Source organism: Kryptolebias marmoratus, linkage group LG16, assembly GCF_001649575.2.
Source record: "Kryptolebias marmoratus isolate JLee-2015 linkage group LG16, ASM164957v2, whole genome shotgun sequence".
In the NCBI taxonomy this organism is placed as follows: domain Eukaryota; kingdom Metazoa; phylum Chordata; class Actinopteri; order Cyprinodontiformes; family Rivulidae; genus Kryptolebias; species Kryptolebias marmoratus.
Genome location: NC_051445.1, coordinates 3,409,489 through 3,424,816, shown reverse-complemented (window position 1 = coordinate 3,424,816; position 15,328 = coordinate 3,409,489). Strand labels below are relative to the sequence as shown.

The 15,328-nt window shown below is 39.5% G+C and overlaps 1 long non-coding RNA gene across 2 annotated transcripts; it reads right to left on the bottom strand.

The window, feature by feature from the left end:
- Positions 1-2,977: 2,977 nt before the first annotated feature.
- Positions 2,978-14,899, bottom strand: LOC112450970. Of its 2 annotated transcripts, XR_005234255.1 has the most exons (4): positions 14,709-14,898; positions 14,491-14,577; positions 6,418-8,656; positions 2,978-5,376 (listed from the first exon to the last, which is right to left on the bottom strand). It is a non-coding gene; the product is annotated as an uncharacterized LOC112450970 (long non-coding RNA). The 2 variants fall into 2 exon arrangements; XR_003039700.2 differs by lacking the exon at positions 2,978-5,376 and having other exon boundaries at positions 6,206-8,656; positions 14,709-14,899.
- Between the last annotated feature and the right edge of the window lie 429 nt (positions 14,900-15,328).

The following is a 15,328-nucleotide window of genomic DNA, read 5'->3' as shown; positions in this document are numbered from 1 at the left end:
AGCAGTGACATGCTCTGGCAATATTTTTTATTAATATGCAACAGTCCCTGAGCACCTAATTGGCAGTTTTGGAACTGACCCGACTCATGATGGCTCCCTCAGCTGCCAGCTCTCTTCCTAAAATGGCTGTCCCAACCACAAGCCTTCAGTTGGCCGAGCACTTTTCATGGAGCTGAGCTGTAAATCCTTTTTCTTCTCCCTTCTCCAGCCTTGCTCTCTAACATCTTCATTACCCAGGCTGTTTTGTCAGCACACCATTGGGTGTAACAGAATACCATACTGACCGACATTTAGGTCATTTCCTCCTCTTAAGACCAGATATTGCTCTGCCGCAAAGGTAGCTGGATTGCCAGATTGGAGCCCTCGATTGCCAGATTGGGGACCCGGCTAATCTAATTAGAGAGTGAAGGAAAGAGGCCCAAGGGGCCCGCAGAACTGGGACCTATAGTGGAGCCAGGACCGGTTCCACCTTCTGAAAAACTATGTGCCGCAAAATACAATGTGGTAATGTCTGCGGGTCTAATTCTTCCGGACGGGAGAGAACTGGACTCTGTGCTGCAGACAGCCACATCCCTCGCTTCACAGAGAAAGAAAAGGAAAGAGGGGGCAGAGAGAAGAAAGAGTCCGAGGATGATTTATGTCCTGCTGTGCAGACGCAGAAATAAATCCAGCGGCCTCGAGCAGAGAGGAGAGCAGGCCATAAAGCACAGGATCGGTTCAGAACTGGTTCCTTTTTTTTTGAAAACCCCAAATGAGCTCAAATGTTCCCTCATGTCAAAACCAATTGCTTTGTTTTATGTCATCAAGGCCTTTTAAAAAAGTGTTCCTGTTTTAAAGAGGGGGCGTGTCTGCTTGTGTGTTGATGACATATGAGTTTCGCTCTCTGAAGCGATCTCTGGTCTAACGGCGCTGATAATTGGGGTCTTCGGTGGGGAACGGGCTGATCGCTGTGTGGGAGGCCTCTTTCAAAATCTGCCTCTAATTTGAGCCATAGAAATTATTGGGGTTGCTGCTCCTCACTTCACTTTCAGCTTGATGTGCTGCAGGGCGCCTGCACGGTGTCATGTTTTTATGCACACACACACACACGTATGTACACCTCCAGGTGGCCGAGGGCTGTGCATATATTTCACACCACTCTGCTACGATCAATTTCACTTCTTTGCATGCGTCCAGTAAAGTGTGCAACTTTTACAAGGTAGAGAGGGATCGGTTTCCAGCTCCCCCCGACGTCCCAGCTTCATTCCATCTCCATTAAACTGACCAGTAAAATGATCACCACGCTTCAGTGTGACCCCTGGAATCTGCTGGGGAAGACATGTAACCTGAATATTTCAGCGAGCTCATTTAAATAAACAAAGCTACATTTTAATTCATCTTTTATGTGTGTATTAGCAGTTATTTCTTATGAACAATTACAAAGAGATTCATACGATTTACTCTACGACAGAAAAATGATGTAGATGTGGACAAATAATCACTGCAGACCATAAAACTAATGTCAATTAAATCTCAGTTCTAAACTGAAAACCCATGTGACCTTGCAAATGATCAGATGTTTTTGTTGCAAAAGAATAAACTTGGACTGGTCTTGTGTTTGTCTCTCTCTCCTGAGCCTGGTTCTGGTTCTGGTTCTGGTTCTGGTTCTGCTGAAGGTTTCTTGCAAAGAAGTAAAGGTTTGACGCAATCTGCTGGTTTGCTTAGACAGATAACTTTTACTGATTTGCATTTTTAATGTTTGTGAATGTTTTTGTTTATCGCCCTGAGGAAACATTTCGTTGTGAACTGGTGCTCTGAAAATAAACTGAACTGAATTTAATTCAGCTGAAACTCTCTGAGATAAAAAAATAAATAAATAAACATCTGGTCGAAAAGTATTCAAGAAAACCTTTTTTTTTTAAAATAAAAACATTTCCACAGAGGCGAGATGGTTGAGAGAAATCTGTTTGATCCTCCTGATCTCCAGGGTCCTTCGCTGGTTTCTCAGAGGTCTTTCTGTGTTCGCCGTCATTTTGAACAGGTTGAAGAACAAATCTGTATATTCTGGCTCCAGAAGACATTTATCAGTTTTCTAAATGCAGAATCTGCTGGATGTGACAGAAAAACAACCATCCAAAAATCTGAATATCCTGTTTGGAGCTTTACTTCCTGCATCAAAAAGTCAAAAAACATTTCTGCTTCATTGTAATATTTTAAAATTACAGTTCCAGCTGTTTATTTAGTGAATTATTGCCCATTTTTTTCTGCTTCTTTTGTTTCATCTGGGTTTTGATTTTGCAGCCGTGCACAGAGCGCAGTAACAAATATTTTCAAAGCTTTTCACAAACTGTGACTGAAGTGATGAATGGATTCGTGACAAAAATGACAAACATGCTTTTCCACATCAGACAATAACAACCCACACGTGTACATTAATACAAGAAATGAGCGTTCAGTTCACTGGAAATAATGTATTTTTCTTGAACAGAGAAAGTTCCCTCATTAAAACAAACGTGAAGACGTTTTTCTTGCTCTTGCAGCCACTCCTCCTCTGTCTTTTCTCACACGTCGTAAACTCCAAGACCAAACTTCCCCTTCTTGCTGTCACTTCTCTCCGATGTTGACTAATTGTACTTTGTGCAGATTAAAGTCACTAGATGCCCCAGAGGGTGAAAAAAAAACACAACCCCCCCATAAACTCCCAGCTCTTTTTTTCCTATCGCTGCTCTTTCTTGTGGAGAGCAGCAGGAATGTCGGCCATCTTCCCATCAAGCATGAGACACCGCAGCATGCTCGCTTTTAAGAGGGTGTTTACAGTGAACCGTTCCGCCGACGTGGGATAGATTTATTACTTATTTACTCTCAGGCCTGGCCCGGCTTTCTGTTGGTCCCGTTTCTGATCACTTTCGATGCCTCGCGCCAGACCATGAAGTGATGGCGGCATGTAAACACATCCGACGAGAGCTGGGATCCAGGAATGTGTGTGTTAGTGCTGGTGTGGGTGTGAGGAGCGGGCAGACAATCTGTGCAAATATACCAAAGTCTGAATGTGTGTTTGTGTATTTATGAACACTATCTGCAATCTGTGTGTACAGAAATGTGTGTATTTGTTCATCCGTACCATCCGAAGTTGTGTATTTTTGAACTCTGTGTGTGTTCCACCCAGTTTCTGTGTGGAATTCGTGCAATTAGTGGGTTACAATCAGCGCCTTATAAAGGATCAATCAGGTGGAAGATAAACATGGTCTGCTTGTGTGACACACTTCATTAGGAGAGAAAATGATGCTTTGTGATCACAGAACATCATTAAAGGATTTAAAAACTGCTGCACGTTTTAATGCTCTTTATTTAAAACTTTAGGCTGATTTACTTCTGTTCTCCAGCAGAGGAAAACTAGAAAAGATGCCACTTTTAGGAGCACTAAAAATAACGTTTTTATCATTTTTTGTATCTGTTAGCAAAATATCTCATGAACCACAGGATAGATTTTAATGAAGTAATTATTGGATGCACATCCACAGCTCATTACCTTTTAGACCCAACCCAATTCAAGATGGCCGCCACAGCTGACTATCTGTAGCAAACACAAAATTAGCTGTAACTCAGTGAAACTCTGGCACTGACTGTTGGAGTCAATCCTGTTTGTCTGGTGTCAAAATGTGGACGAATTTTAATGAAACGCTTCAGAGGTAATCATCGGATGGACACCTGCAACTGGAGTCACCACCACAGCTGACTGACGTTAGCAAACACGAAAAGGGTGATAATTTTACAGTTTTACTGAGCTGAAATTTGATGTGGGGGTGGCTGACAGTCCGTCAGAAAACATACTCCGAGCACAACATCATGGAATATCACAAGACTTTAATGTTCGACCAGAACATCTGAAACTCTTTGTTTCAAACTTTAAAACTCAGGTGATATGCAGGTTTTTAATCTTAAGTGTTTTTATAAAGGGCTTTGTTTTAAAAAGATTTCTTAGAAAGTTGAATATTATATACACAGTTCTGGTTTAACAGACACACAGAACGCTTTGATAATTTTAGAAGCCAGAATATCAAACAAGAGTTGAAATGCTTGAAAAATGAGAAACCAAACTCGTCAGAAACACAATCCTTATAGAAATACATTCAGCAGACAGACTTTCACTGCTCACCGTCCAGTTTCTGCAGAAAACACTGAGGTTTCTCAGATAACACTGTAAAAAAATAGTGACAAAATAAAACTCACATTTAAAAAAATAATTCAACATAAAATACTTTGAGTTTATAAATCAGTTCTCCGACTAAAACATCACTGGTTTATCTTTCTAGCAATATAAGTTCTTTAATTGCAGTTTTTCTCATTTTGTTTCTTAAAACCAACTGAAATGTTTACAGATTTGCATATTTAATCAAAATTAACGTTTTGTGAAGAAATTCATTTCACTCGCTGCCTTGGGTGCCAGAGCTTAGAACAAAGGTCTTACACAGTCTGGTAACACTCAGATAATGTTTTCAGGATGACTCTCAGCTACCAACACACGAGATTTTAGCTCCGTATCTATAAAAATGACTGAATTTTTGGACATCTTTGTGTTTGCTAAGCTCAATTAGCTGTGGTGACCATTTTAAATTGGGATAACCCCAGAAGTTGTAGATGTGCATCCATTTATTACTAACTGAGGGTTTCTTTAAATCCCACTGAGTGGTTCATGGGATACTTTAATGGAATTGATTAATTTGATTTTCTAATATGAGTCCATCACTGATGTTAGATAGTTGCAGACTTGCGACTAATTTAAGTTGAAACATATTTCCAGCACCATCTTTATGTTTTAGCTGTTGAGACAATCCGTTTTTTATGTAACTCACCATCATCCTCCCACATGTACTCTGTCTCTGGGTTTGTCTTGTAACTATTTGTGGTTTGTACAATCTTGTTGAAGTTTGGAGAAACTGCTCAGAGACTTTTTTTTTTCCAACTGATGAGCAGTAAAAATAAACATCTGTCAAAGAGTATTTAATGCATACAGATGTTGTTTGGATACTTGACAAATTGCTGTAAAACATGTGGCAAAAACACAAAAATGTTATTTAACCCTGAGTTCATCTACCCAGAGTTTATCTATAAATATCACAGAACAGGACGTCAGTGAGCTTTCTGATTTTTTTTTGTTTTTTTGGTCTACTGTGCTTACTCAGAAGTGGAGTGAAGTGCAGGATTTGATTTGTAAAAGTGAAGATGTTGATCAGAAAGTATCTGCCTTCTTCCCACGCTGATTCCTGAGTGGGTTTGTCGCTTCAGGCTGACAACATCCCCATTGTTTCCTTCTGGATGATGGACCGCACTAATGCAACTGTCAAACTCCAGGTGTCGGCCTCCTCTTCCATCTTTCCGTGTCTTTGTCCTTTCAGCCTGAAAAATGTGCACATTTTCTTTTCTTTCATGCATTCAGCTCAGCTCTTTGTATAACCACATTTAAAACAACAGGAAACATTTTCTGTGAAAACACAGTATGACCAGAGAGATGTTAAAAGTTGGGTTTCACAGCTAGTGACTCATATTATCTGTCTGTGTAAATATTTCTGGGCTTTATTTTTGTGACTTGTCTCAAACATTTAAAAACGGCACTTGTTTCTTAGTGAAAAGAAATGGAACTCAAAGGAGATCATGTAGATAAATGATGATTTAAAAACATCTCAGTTCCCATTACAGAAGACAAACATATGATGATTCTCAGCTGTAATCAAAATTAGTTGGAAATATCAGCATATCGAATGTTGAATATTGATCAAAACACATTATTATGCGTACATAATGATTAGGATTATGTTCTGGATTTGATGGAGATCTCTAGAGTTCTGAGCATATATTACAGGACAGGTGTTAAATAAAAATAAAGCTGACCAGTAAACCCTTCCAAAGTGGTGGACAATTACACTGAAACAGACTTTAATAAAGATGTAAGCTACAATTAGTCTCACTTATATAATAGATAGGGGATTGAAGTGTTGTTGTAAATACAGTATAGACCAATGATTCCCAAAGTTGGGGTCGGGACCCCAGTGTGGGTCACTCAACACCAAATAGGGGTCCTTAGATAATCTCCAGACATCAACTTACAATAAAAACTTTGTTTTTATGCTGTGTTTGCACCATAATCGTTACAAAAACCTGAAATACAAGTTTACAAATTGATGAAAAAAATAGCATAATGGATGTTAAGACTGTTTGTGTTGTCGATATGTCCTTATTTAATAGAGTCATTAGCTTTGTTGGATGTTTAAACAGCCAACAGATGGGCTCACACACCTTTGTCAATATTATTTTATGAGTCGGAAGCTGAAAAGTTTGGGAACCACTGGTATAGACCATACAAGGTGCATTACCACTGTAAAAAACAAGTTTAACGGATGTTTTAGTCAGAAATATTCATCAAAAAGGTTTTAAACTCACTGCTATCCAATAGGTTTGCAGTACGTGGACTGGACGGCAGAATCAGATCATTCGCAGTCAAAAAACACATGTTATTACCACAATATGAGCCTTCTGTTCACATTAAACACTGAAGTTCCTTCGCTTTCATTCTGCTCTGTTACACACCAGCAGGAAGACCCTCCTCCTCCGCCGCCTACTTCTTTTGTTTTAATGAAGCCCCTGGGAGGTTCTGGAAAGCCCTGGAACTGAGAGCAGTCCATCCCGTCCAAACCGCCGCCTCCTCTTCAATCCCAGCGAGCTTGGACCAAACCCTGCCTTTGCCTCCTGTGTGCTGCCCTGTTGCTACGGCAACCACAAACAGGACGGGGACAGGATCCTGCCGAAAACAGGGCTATGGCTTCAACAGATGTCACGAGACAGGCAACGCATACACTCGACTCTGGGGTCAGTTCGTGGCGTGACTCTCTATGGAAATGCTTCACATGCTTTGTAGATGCATTATCAGGCTTTTTTTCCAGCTCACAGCAGGGACCCCCATATTAAATAAGACCAAACAGTGAGATGACCTCATCTGGATCAAGGTGTCGACACATAAAATTCAGGAAATTGCCACTATACGTCCCAAAAAGCCATCTAACCCTGGCTGCGTTTGCACCCTACAGCATGCCTCTGCATCCTCCCATTGTCCTGGCCATGCGTCATGTCCACACAGATGAAACGAGTCGCTCCGGTGTTCTGATTGGATGCTGGCATGGGATTGTTCTGGGCCACAGTCAGGGGAAATGCTTGGGAACTCCACTCCCCAGCGTGAGAGAAGACGGAGAGCAGAACAGGTCCCCCGTGGCTCGGCCCATGACCCCTCCGAGTGCAAAATATGCCGAGGTCACCGGGTTTCTGTTAGGCAAGAGCTAAATCTGACTGACACCGAGCAGCAATAACCCTTGACTTCATAACTGCTGGTGAGACACGCTATTTATTTACAGACAGATAAATGTCAAGCACACAAGTCTGAATTTTTAAACATGCCTGCAGGATAACGTGCTCAGCAATGTAAACAGGTGGGAGGAATTTCTGCTCCATTAGAACGAGAACAGGAGCCGACAATGCATTCTGTCTCATAACAGAGCATTCCAAATCATGGTTTCTTCTCATTTTAAACATAATGAGGTTCTAGACTGGTTGTACCTGAAATAGTTATAATTAGTCACTTTTCTGTTGCATAGATGTTGAGGAAGACATTCTCCACTGCATGCATTCATTTCAAGGAAGAATTTCAGATGTATTTTGAATCTGGGACATTACTTTTATTGTGTTTTGTTTATGTTTCATGATTGATTTAAGCATCTGATCTGCACACATTTTCCACCAGAATGGGTTCAGAACAATATAGTTCCCAGTACACTGCAGATTACACTTTCAAGAAATGTTGATTATCAGAAAACATCTCATTAAGACCATGTTTAATCCAAAGAGAACAAAGGCAGGCAGATGTTTGGGGCTGTTTAGATTCCAGTTTTTGGACTCCATCTTTAAAATGTTTACCCTCCATGTTTAAAGATGCTCATGGCAAAGTATGAAATCAAACATTAAAAAAGAGTTGATCCTGAACCAAATCAAATGGTGCAGATTGAAAGAGTTTACTCCAGCAGTTTTCCGGATACATTGAATGCAATTCTGAAATGCGGGTCTGCACTCAATGTAAACAAAGCACTCGGTTGAATTAGCTGAAAGCCTGAGTCACATGACTGACATCCCAGTCTCTGTAGGTAAAATGGATGGAGAATCTTGGGGAAGATGTTTAGATTTAATTTCATTGTGAAGGAAGTTAAATAATATATTTATTTTTAAAGGTTTCTTTTTTTTTCCCAAACTGTTTTTACTCCAAGTGGTGTGTTGCAACTGTAAGTAGATCAGGGACTTTTGGGAACGTGTTTGTAATTCTTCCAGTGGATCATGTAGGAACTGACACTCTTGAGTTTATAAAGTCCTCTCTAATCTCGTTAAAGCCAAAGTAAAGTTTCCAAGCTTGACGTCAGTTCAAACACTTCCGCCGTGAGACAACATTCGTGCTGACTTTCATGTTTTATCATTAAGTGAACTCAAACAGTCTAACAATGTTTGTGCATGTGGATAACTGAGAGGTGTGAAGATGAAATTACCCCACAGGTCACATGCACTCAACCCCCACGCGGAGCACTTCCACGCTCTGCCAGTGGAGGGCGCTGTTCTCCTGCAGCACGTTCAGGTCCTGGGGTCACTGTGGAAACATTCAGCAACAACTACAGTGAATACAGTTTGAACTCACAGCTGCTGCAGTTTCAGAAAACACAACAAAGTATACGGCAGGTTAAACATTTAAATGAAGAGATCACTGAAGCACGTAAGCTTTCATTTAATACATCGCTGCAGCTGAAGAGGCTGAAACATGATCACACGGTGAATAAATGTTGATTTAAGGTGGCTGTCAAAGTTAGAAATGAAGTTACTCCTTAACAAATTCATGTCTGAGCAAAATTATTTCCCCTTCAGGTCATTAAAGCCATCATATGTTAATATTTCTGAACAGAAACGACTTGATTTGTTGCTTTTATGTTTACAGTTTTAATGTAAGTTCTTCCTTTATTTTTTAATTTTTTTGACACAGCTACAGAGTTTATATTTAAACTCAGAAGGATTGATGGAAATAAACAATATTATTAATATCTAAAAGCAATCGGTTAGTAAAAAATGTGTTTTTAAAAGTGCAAGAAGATTAGAAAAATGCAAAAAGACAACAAAAGAGGAGAATATTTAAAATCCAAGCTAAGTCTTTTATTCTAAAATAACAATACAAATGTTTTAAAAAGCTTTATTTCTTTTCATTTGCATTAAACACTTATACACATTTAAACTATTTCTGTTGGTGAAAGGTTCTCCTTCTAAAGAACTCTTAAACATTTAAAATAACATCATTTTCATATTTTTTGCCCACACCGTCAGGCCACTTTGATACGTTTATATTCTAACATACTTTTTTTTAATCAGGTTTACTTGCAGTTTGTATGTTTTTATGTATTTTGTTTCTAAAGTTTCTGTTTTAGCTCAGCTTTTAGACCTGCAGCTCCAGAAACAACAGCCTCTTTGTGTCTCTACTAACAGATTAACAAAGACAACAGCGGCTGAGTGAATTTAAGGTAGATTAAATTAACTACTCTGTAATCCCCGGCAGGTGTTGTCAGTTATTATAACTGATAAGACATCTGGTCTGACTGAGACCTGTGAAGTTAGTCTGCGTTCATTTTTACTGTCTTAGCAAGTCCAAGTCAGCAGCAGGACAGTGAGACGTTAGAGAGAGGTCAGATAAATGAAAACACCTGTGCAGGTAAAACTGAGGCTAAATGATCAAATGATATCCATCTTAGACACAAACCCACAGTTAGGAACAATGACGGAAGTTAGATTAACTTCAGCAGAAAAGCCAGAAGAAGGATAGTTTTTATTTTAATGGAAGATGATCTTTTTTCCACCTGAAAACAAACAGGTTGTTCTTAAATTCTATGACAGAAAACAAAAACAAGGTCAGTTTAGAAAGTCATTCTGTTGTTCAGACTTTTTCATCTTTAAAACATAATAACCGTTCTTTTTTTAAGTTTTGCAAAATGTCTGAATGTGGTAGTTCACTGTGAAGTTACGTTCAAGCTCACAAAAATGGAAATAGAAAAGAACAATCTTAGAAAACCATGATATCAACAGCCATGAGGTTTTTCTGCAGCTTTGATTTGACCGTAATAATGTTTCCCAAACTTATCAGTTTTAGGCCCCAAAAAATAAAGTAGCTGAAACTAAATCCTTCAAACATTTCTAATAAGCCATTTAATCCATTTATAATCACTGTTATGTTCTTTTTGTATCAGTTAAGGCTAAATATGCTAAATCGAATCATTTTTAAAGAGAATTAAATTTGTATGGATTTTCTCAAGACCCTCAGCTTGGTGTTTCATGACCCACAGTGGGCCCCTGACCCCAGCTTTGGAAACCAAGGCGTTATAACATAAGTGAACAAAAAATACTTTTGGTATTGTTGGTAAAATATATGTTGTTAATTTGTATGAAATGGCAAAATTACTCATTACTGGGTGCATCATTTTTATAAATTTATTTTGAAGTGGTTTTTTTTGTGCAATCCATCAAACTGCTTTTCTGTTCTCAACACTGATCTGCTGGACCTTTATATTTTCAAATATCTGAATAATGATGGATTAAATTAAATGTTTTTAGAGTAAAATATATATATATTTGAATTATTGATATATAAGTATGAATAATCTGTCATGTTAAGCAGAAATCAAAGTAAGAAAATCAGAATTAAGTGTTAATTAGAGCCACCAGCCTCGCCACATTGACTTGTCATTAGTCAGAAAACAGCGGTCACTCTGGGACTCATCCAGAAATCTGCAGGAACCAAAAGAAAGAAGGAAGCCGTTAAATCATAAAAGGTTGACTTCACTCTTCTGATTGGAACAGCATGTTGGAGCTTCACGGGGACGTCGGATTGATGCAATATGGCAGCGCCGTTCGACTGCGTTACTGGATGTGCTGTAATGTGGAGTGAGGGTTTTTAGAGTGCGTGCTGCTTTTCGGTTGGGCGGTTGGAATAAAAATCACTAATGGTCCAGTTTGTTAGGAAGAAGTCTGGATCTGTTCCCTGACTGGCACCTACTTCCATCAGCTCCAAGATGCTGAGGAGTGTGAAGGCGGGAGAAAGCAGATTCGGCCCGCCTGCAGAGCTGCTTTTACTGGGTCCAGATCTAAATGCAGGCGACCCGGGGCTGTTTGAGGTGTGGTCTGCACAGCATCACACATCCACTCAGGCCTTAGAGCTGCAGACGGAGAGGCAGCTTTATAAACCATGATCTCACCCAGGCTGTCCGCAGCCATTACACGCTCAGAAAATAAACACCTATCTGCAGAAGTGTCAAACGGCAGCAATAAAACAGAAAACAAAAGATTCAACGTTTTTATCGTATACTTGGAGGCTAAATGATCTGAGATGGTGCTTTTATAAAGTTACAATTACTGCATTTTTGGCTCATTGTTGAATATGTCTTATTTGTAATTAAAGCAGAAAGAGAAATCTGTGACTTATGTGAAAATACAAGAAGTTACATGTTATAAACAATAAGCTTTTGAGTCGTAGCAGTCTGAAGCTAAAGTGTTCTCTGAAACCAACAGGTGAAGCAAAACATTCGGCCTGTTAGCTGTGTGTGAGGTCAGAGGAAAATCAGAGGTTTTATTCTTCACTACAATGTAAAAATTCAGCTTTTATTTTGAGCGCTGTGGTGTTTAAATGTGGTGCTCTGCAGCAGCAGCAGTGTCTCTGTTTATATTTGAGTTACTGTCATGTCAGCACATGATAAACAAAAACTAATCATAATGTAGAGTTTTAAATTTTGATTATTAGGTATTTAATTACTCAGGTCTATGGCTAAACAGGAGAAAAAGTGAGAAAAGGTCACTGTTCTGGGCAGTAGAACCTGAATGGAGATCAGATTAAACAGAATAATATCGAGCGTGCACACGTCCGAAAAGCAACAAAGATCAAGATTTAAACATCTAGGAATGGAGAAGACTAGTTTTCTGATATCAAACAAAACAACAACAGTGAGATGAAAAAAGTTTCCACACAGATCCTCCACCAATCATCTCACAGCTGTCCAAACACACTTCTACAGCAAGAACACACACATTTAAAGGCCCTCATCACAAAGTGTGGAGTCAAACACAAAAAGGTTCTCCTGGACTTTATCAAACGCTGCAATATATTGATATGCAGTTCTAAAAATGTGGGTATGCACTCAATGTAAACAAAGCATTTGGTTGACAGAGTTCAGCTTTCAAACAAAACTTCCAGCTGAGAAGTTCAGTTATCCAGGAGCAGCTCGGACTGAAACTGCTGCTCCTCCACATCGAGAGGAGCCAGCTGAGGTGGTTCGGGTGTCTGGTACAGATGCTGCCTGGACGCCTCCATAGGGAGGTGTTCTGGGCATGTCCAACTGGGAGGACACCCAGGACATGCTGGAGAGACTGTGTCTCAGCTGGCCTGGGAACGCCTTGGGATCCTCCTGAAGGAGCTGGAAGAGGAGGCTGAGGAGAGAGATGTTTGAGCTTCCTGCTGAGGACAGGATGGATGGATGGATGGATGGATGGATGGATGGATGGATGGATGGATGGATGGATGAATGGACGGATGGATGGATGGATGGATGGACGGACGGACGGACGGACGGACGGACGGACGGACGGACGGACGGACGGACAGACGGACGAAGGGATGGATGGATGGATTGATGGATGGATGGATAATTTCATTTTTATTTAAAATTAAGTTTCACTTTCAAGAATACAAATTTCCCTCTTTAGATGTAACTTTTTATTTCTAAGGGGTAAATACTCAAACGGCACGAATCATTTCAAACATTTTGAAAATAAGAAAATAAAACTAGTTTCAAATAATTTCCTTTTGAAAGATGAAGACTGTTCTCCTCGTACAGCTTTAAACGCAGACATCGTTTCCTGGCTGCATCTGTCAAATATACTGATGTGTTCTTCTCTGAATTAAATAATATAACAAAAGTACACTTACATCTCTAAAATGCTTAGTTTTAAATTAAAGTTCTTTAAAAGTCTCGTGTCAGATTAGATCTCAAATTAACTTATATTTGAAAACTTCTTGTTCTTGAAGGTTTTGCAGCAGCCTAAATTATTATAACTTTTTTATTTGTTTGTTTATTCAGTTGAAGCTTTTCTGAACCAAACTTCCTTCTTTAGAGGCTCGCTGAAAGTTGCAGCCTCTGAAATGTTTCCATATTAGCCGGGACTTAAACAAAGAGGAAAAAGCCTCATAATGAGGACACACACACACACACACACACACACGGGGTCGTTTTATACTCCAAAGCTGAGGGCGACATCAAAGCTCTTCTGCACTGAAGCGTTTTACACATCCAACACATAAAACAGCGACAGGAAACAGAAACGGCACTGAATCTGATTGTTGGTTCTTTTGTCTCCTGCTTATTTCATTTTCTGTTTTTAATTTAAAAAAAATGAACATTTTTGAGGTCATCATTAATTCTGGAGGTCCTTTTCCTCATTAAGTCTTAGAACATTTGTTTAAACTTTGCAACATTTAAAACAATATATAAACATGTAAAAAACACTATTTGCCTTCAAACAATAAAGTTTTTATTCTTAAAACTGTTATAGTATTTATAGTGCAGCTCCTTGAATATATATACTTATAGAATAAACATAAACACTGTTTCTATATTTAGTTTATAGTTTGGAAATGCCGAGTTTAAGATTGATCTTTCATCTTTTCGGAGTTTTCCTTCAGCAGAAGTCATATCTTGTCACTTTCTGCAGTCAGGCATGAGTGACATTTGCTTTTTTACCACGAGTGAGCGATCAGGAAACGCTGATGTGTTTGTTTGTTTTGGGTGACAGCGGCTCTGAGCTGAGTGACTGACAGCCACAGGTTCGGCTGCAGGTCTACCTTCAGATTCTGTCGACTGCGGAGAAAAACTCGCCCCCCCGCCAACATCCCATCAGGCTCATCACAAACACAAGCACTTAGCAACCTCTTCTTTTTCACTTTTTATATGTTATACTCACTCACCTTTATATCCTTTTTATTGTTTACCCAGTTTCACTTCACTTTATTGCGTAAAACGTTTGACAGATCTGTGTTTCTGTAGGCCAGCGTGGGTATTTTTAAACTCAGTATTTACAATATCCTCTCATGGGGCTGGTTTATTTTTAAATACTACTTTTAAAGTGTCTGGAATTAAATTTACATCATCACGAGATACTAAACCCTTCCCTGAATCCAAACTAATGACTGTAATTTTGCTGTTAGGAGCTCATAAAGCACATTGTGAACTTAAATGTTCAGGAAACCCGAACAGTAGACAAATTAAAAAAAAAAGAATAAAATGTGCAGAGGGTCTAAGGTTTGACTGATCGTGGACGTGGACGGCGTATTTGCACAGTACAGTTCAGTGTTGGCCCACAGTGTGGGTGTATTCCTATTTCACACACAAAAACACTCACATGCTGGGAGATTTTGACTCATGTAGTCCTCAAGGGGCAAAGAGTGAGTGAAAACACCCCCGCCACAGGCCATCAGTGCTTCGAGAGCTGCTCCACGATTGAAAACATGTGTGCATTAATACCTGCTCAAGGCCCGTGAGCAAATATATAGCCTGGACTAACCTGCTAATAGCCTTAATTTGTAAGATAAACAGTAGAAGAGTTTGACACTCACTCACCTAAGGTGCTTTTCCTCGGCTGCACTGCTTCTGCTGCCTTCGGACGCTTTGGAGGGACTGGGCGAAGGGTGGGGGGAACAGCAGCAGCAGAGTAACCGCCTGCCTCCGCCATGCTATCTGTTAAAGTGATTTTCTCCCAAAGAGGAATTAATTTCCTCCCTCAGACGGCCCGCAGAGTCTGTGGCACGGCCTGCGTCGTCCAGCTGGATCCCCGGAGTGTAAAGTTTTTGTGACTGCTCCGCTGTAAAATCTGACTGAGCCACAAAATCTCTGAGAGAGCTATAAATTCGACATTTGTTTTATCTGTTATTTCAGTTTAATTTGTAGCATATTTTTCTTTGATTTATGCTGCACCCAGCTCACAATTTAAATGGTATTTTTGCTTTTAGTTTGGAAGATTCAAAACAAGGCTAGTATGGGTGATTTATATATTTGTTTGAATTAAAAATAAACACTGAAGATTTCTCAGTAATTGTAATATTTGTAGATTATGTCACTGAGGTTTTTTTAATGACAGGAGGTAATTTCCTCACATTAAGTCACTATACTCTGAATGTTTGTGTCAAATAAGCTTAATCAAGTCAGCTGTCAACTTATTTATTTACTAATTCAATTATTTC